This window comes from Dermacentor variabilis, chromosome 7, assembly GCF_050947875.1.
Source record: "Dermacentor variabilis isolate Ectoservices chromosome 7, ASM5094787v1, whole genome shotgun sequence".
NCBI classification, from domain to species: Eukaryota; Metazoa; Arthropoda; class Arachnida; order Ixodida; family Ixodidae; genus Dermacentor; species Dermacentor variabilis.
Window position 1 is genome coordinate 110,751,091 of NC_134574.1, and position 6,000 is coordinate 110,757,090.

The window sequence follows — 6,000 nt, forward strand, 5'->3', positions numbered from 1 at the left end:
TCTTCCTGAGTTAAAGCCGAATACCTGTTCTGTAGCTTGATCCGGAATTCCTCTAGTTTCCCTCTTACCGCTAACTCATTGATTGGCTTCTTGTGTACCAGTTTCTTCCGTTCCCTCCTCAAGTCTAGGCTAATTCGAGTTCTTACCATCCTATGGTCACTGCAGCGTACCTTGCCGAGCACGTCTACAACTTGTATGATGCCAGGGTTCGCGCAGAGTATGAAGTCGATTTCATTTCTAGTCTCACCACTCGGGCTCCTCCACGTCCACTTTAGACTAACCCGCTTGCGAAAAAAGGTGTTCATTATCCGCATATTATTCTGTTCTGCAAACTCTACTAAGAATTCTCCTCTGCTATTCCTAGAGCCTATGCCATATTCCCCCACTGACTTGTCTCCAGCCTGCTTCTTGCCTACCCTGGCATTGAAGTCGCCCATCAGTATAGTGTATTTTGTTTTGACTTTACCCATCGCCGATTCCACGTCTTCATAAAAGCTTTCGACTTCCTGGTCATCATGACTGCATGTAGGGGCGTAGACTTGTACCATCTTCAATTTGTACCTCTTATTAAGTTTCACAACAAGACCTGCCACCCTCTCGTTAATGCTATAGAATTCCTGTATGTTACCAGCTATTTCCTTATTAATCAGGAATCCGACTCCTAGTTCTCGTCTCTCCGCTAAGCTCACGCACATTCAAATAGCAGAGCTTACGACATTCAACACTATATGTGGAATCGACGCTCCAGCGTTTCCAGGTTGCGGCCCTCACATGTATATAGCTGTGGGAACTACTGGTCCTGAGGTCGGTGTTGGATCCGCATGTGAGCCCTGCATAATTGTCACGTCAATTATTCACACTTCTTACAAGGGCTTGGCGGCAAATTGTGAATATGCTAAACGTTAATTACACCTTTGTTGTGCGAGGCAAGTAAATTTTTACTCTTTTCTCTACCAGTTTTAGCCAACAAACGTTCAAGCGTCGCTGAATAACCGTGCACACTTTTAGCCGACGTGCTGGGCCAGGCAGCCTGAAAGCGCATTGTTCGTTGCCAGCGAGTGATTGGGCTTTAGTCTTCTTTGCACGTAGTGATCTTTAGTTGATGGTTCGGCCGGAGCCTTGGCACCTGTGACCAAGCGCTTATCAGACGGCGATAATTCATATTTTAAAGAGCCAATGCACTCTGTTAAAGTGCCTGACCAGGGAAACTGCTACGGTGGTATATATTTTTTTCGTATTTAACTATACATATATTTACGTACGTGTCACTCATGCGAAACACATAACAAACACACAATGATTTGTTGCCTTGTCTCTATTCTCTTTATTTTTGTCTCTTCAGATTGTCACGAAAATGATGGTATCTTAGTGGCCGCTGTGATACACCACCAATGGCTCTGTGACGACGTAGGTGAGGTTTTTGACCCGCGTCATATCTATGCATGAGCGTTGACCTGTTTTCGCGGGCACTTTGGGGTCATTGTAAGACTGTAGGCCGAAGTGTTCGAGCGCAAAAGGCGCCAGACTAAGGACGCTCTAACGACACTATTAATACGCAGGTGTTGACGACGCAGCTGCGACGGGGTGCCGTTTAGACGCACGTGGCCGTTAAACCAAGCCACGACGCGAGCGACGATATCCGTTGACTGGGGCGCACTACACAGAATGCACGATAGAAAACACGTTTGTTTGTAATTTGTGATTGAACATACTGCCCAGTGAATTAGCTGGAGGAAACTTGGAGGGACTAGAGTTTTATTTCGAGCGGACAAACATGGGCCGTTCGTTTTCCCTCCCGTAAAAGCCCATGTATTCACACCATAAGGGAGGGCCACAGTATTTAGAACTTCACTGTAACCTACATAATTATGTAAATCAAACAAAACTCGGCGTGATCTTAGAGCCATCTTAGCTGCTAATTTTCATATAATTTGTTATGGGCTAGTTAGGATAAAACAAGAGTCGCAGCCATATTCTGTAACCATAGACTGGAATTGTTTAAAGTTCACAACGTCAATGTGAACCAATTAATTTGGAAAAGTAAATGAAGCAAGGCGGAATAATAGAGCCGCCTTATCGGCCAACTAAAGTATAATTTTTTTTTCAATATACCAACATTAGATTGAGAGCAACTTAGCATTCGCAAGAAAGTTGGCTTTGCCGCAAGGTGTATTTTGTCCTGCGGCTTGACTTTTCCGGAGCTTTGTAATAGACAGCTTCGCTGAAAAAATCTAAACCGACTAAAAAGAAAGCACTAAAAAGTAATAAATCTCTAACGGTAACAGCTTGGTAATATATGGAAATAAATGGTGCCGACATAAAAAATGAATAAAAACAAAAGAAGCAAGTCGGGAAATTAAACATCTGCATCTATGTGAAATGGAAGGTGGGCGCACGCCCATTTCCTACTCATTCTTCTAATAAAGAAAAAATTTTTTTTCCTTACTGCCTTTATGCGTGCTCTTTTCTCGACTGCAGTTTTACCCAAATACCGCAACTCTCCAGAAAGAAAAAAAGCTGAATGGGCAAAATTTTCGGTTGTTGCAGCCGTATTGCGCTTTTGTGTGCGATCATTACTACAACACAGCGACTGACTTATGTATGCTCTTAATAACATTAAAGGAATACGGCAGACCAGCCCCGAGTGACGCTATGTGATATGGATATTCTCTCCAGTTTTGCATTCTCATTAGGCAATAATATTATCCCAAATTCCATCTCTTCCAGCGTAGGCATCACTTCAAGGCCATGCTCTCAGCGACACTGCGTTCAAGTGGAAATTTCAAGTCAACGACGAAGGCGCACCTAGTAAAACACTTAGCGGGAGACAAAAATAAAGTATTTCTCACTAAAGATGGCGAAAATAATCTATTTTTGTGAAGCACACGCAAGGCGCTTAGATTAGAAGTCTGACACACAAGCTTTCAAGCAAAAATTTACATAGCGGCCATGTTGAATAACATTTGTGGTAAAAGATTTTCATGGAACTAAAACGATAAAAATTGTTCAGGTTTGCATGGAAGTGTTTCTTTAGAAAAATGAGTATTGTTTGGCAAACGTCAACTAATGAACGCCTAGCCAAATACTTACAAAAGAAAATTAATACTTATGCAGTAAGAAGTTACAATATATTTTATTATGTTAAACGTTGCAACTATCCTAAATTCCTAAATTCTTTGAATCGTCCTGTTTGCTGGTTCAGTTCTTCATGTCTTGTAGCACTGTATTTTTCTGAATGCTAATTGGAGCAGCCTATAGTATCTCGGATAATTAGCAGCATGCTCGTGGTGAATAGCAGTGTGCCTTCATTTAATGTTTACTTTGAGGATCAAATGTTTAAAAAGATTCTGCATAGCGCTTTGTCATTGTATGTTTCAACAAATGGTGCTGAATTTGGAGATAGCGTAAACAGTTACGTGTTCGCAGCAGCCAAACGGAAACACTCTTCGAGTACATCAGGCTATCATCATGCAGATGCAGTTGGGAAGAAATCATGGTTTTACACATATTTAAGGTATAGCACTAGCGAACACGATAGTGCAATACGGCATTGACTATATCTTCACTCACCTTACTGATTAAGAGACTGCGTGTGGGCATTTAAGTTAACGATTTTCGTTCTGGTAGTCACAAATATTTCTCAGGAATCTAAGCCACCTTATGAAATTGAACAATATTATGACACGCCCACCGATGGTCTCACACATTTACAAAATATGTTCGTTGGTGATTATCTTGATGACCCACATCCTTACATTTATCAAGCTTGACAAAAGCATGTCGAAAATTACCAAAATATTGACGCCCATAGTAATAGCCTACAAAGTGTGTACTTTGGAAACAGGTAACCCTCAACATGCGTTCAACTTTGTCGAACTCATCCCAGCGCAAAGAAAAAAAGACATATAGCAAAGTTTCAATACTCGGACAATTTTCTGTTCGGTTGCATTTTGGTTTTGCTTATTATTCGTCGTCACTGCTACGTGACAATATACGTCAACAGAAAGGCCTTCTTCGAGCTTATTATACATTAGTGCCTTTTTCTGAGGTTGATGAAAAAAAAGGACACAGGGCACCAAAATAATAAACACGTAAGGCTCTTCACGTGTGCCAGTATGTAGTCATTATTGTCGCTCTGTTGAAATTGTTTTTTCCGCGGGTTCTTTACCTGCGAAAGCTCTGGCATTCTTTCTGACTAAGCCTGGGTAATGTCAAATCAACGCGCACGAAGAATCTCCACGCGGTCCCTTGCCCGCGCGCGACGTGAAGTGTACGATGACGGAAGCACTAGGTGCTAGGAATAGAAGTTACTAGGAATGTAACGTCAACTCAAGCATTTTGCAATGTATTTTTGTTCCTCTTTTCGTCGATCATTTGTGGTACCATCTTTCGGACACGCCGATGGACCTTCTTGTAACAGAGCGTATAATAGGTTCGTATAGAAACAGATATATATATATATATATATATATATATATATATATATATATATATATATATATATATATATATATATATATATATATATATATATATATATATATTCCGCGGGTTCTTTACCTGCGAAAGCTCTGGCATTCTTTCTGACTAAGCCTGGGTAATGTCAAATCAACGCGCACGAAGAATCTCCACGCGGTCCCATATATATATATATATATATATATATATATATATATATATATATATATATATATATATATATATATATATATATATATATATATATATATAAAATTTACGTAACGGTGTCTCCCAATCATATGCCCTCTTGCGAAAAAAAAATCAACTACCGTTGGTACTAGTCATCTTTTGGGGACGGGCTACCAGTCAGAAATATAACTTACAATGCAGGGGCGCAATATCTTCAAGCTATTCCAAATTATCTTGTGTCACTTCTGCAATCAGCCTCCGCGATTTGTCAGAAGCCGGCACTTAATCTCTTAGTCATGTGGCGTCACGAAAAGCAGGAAGACTCCCTTCCTGAGATGCCGCGTGTATACGGATTACGCACGATCGAAAGAAACAAAGGAAAAGTAATATTATAAGATTCCACAATTTTTTCGCAGAAAGCGTTCGACTTTTCCTCAATGGTTTTCGGGATTTGCGCACGTCGCCTTTCTATTGTGCATCATAACCAAATCGCTAAATATTGCCACGTAAACATGACGTGTATGCATCACAAATGTATTATTATGCAGAAAAAAAACAGCTTATTTCTTTGTACAATGAGAGAGAGCCGCATTCTGAAAGGTAGGAAAAACGTCTGCCTGCTTATCGCTCTGGCACTTGGAGTTGCCGGGGATAATCTGTTTTCTTCGCTTATAGTAAACATTTTTGCGTAGAAGTATATCGTTGTCGAGCACTTTGGGCACGTATACGATTTCACTCTTCCAAGTCTGCTTCTCTTAGAATCCGTTTAGGCAGCACTATTTACAGCACAGCTCTTTGGCGCCCGTTTCTGTGGTGAGCGTCGGCGTCGGAAGCATCGGTTGCGTAACTGAGCGAACGACTTAATGAAGAAAGAGAGCGCTACGAAGACAAGGACGAAAGAACAACGAGTACGACAGACAAGCGCCTTGTCTGTCGTACTCGTTGTTCTTTCGTCCTTGTCTTCGTAGCGCTCTCTTTTTTCATTAAGTATGCTCAACCAACTCGCCCACATCAAGCTTCTGCTGAGCGAACGAGCCCACCGACCCGTGAAGGAGCAAACGGGGAGCGGGAGATGGAAGATGTGAGCCGCGAACAGCGCGGACCAATGAGAAAAGCCCCTTCAGTGACGTGTGCAAGGGAAACTATTGTAATGCGCATCGGCCCGACCACTCGATACGTACCCGTATCTGGACAAAGCCAGACTGTTCGTTTCGTACTATCATCTGCTCGCGTCAGCTCTCACTCGCGCTTGTATGGTTTGCATGATTTGATGTCGTTCACGCATTCTTTTTTTCGATTGCGATGGTTTGCGATTATTTTGTAATTTGATTGTGCCAGTATTTCCTGGAA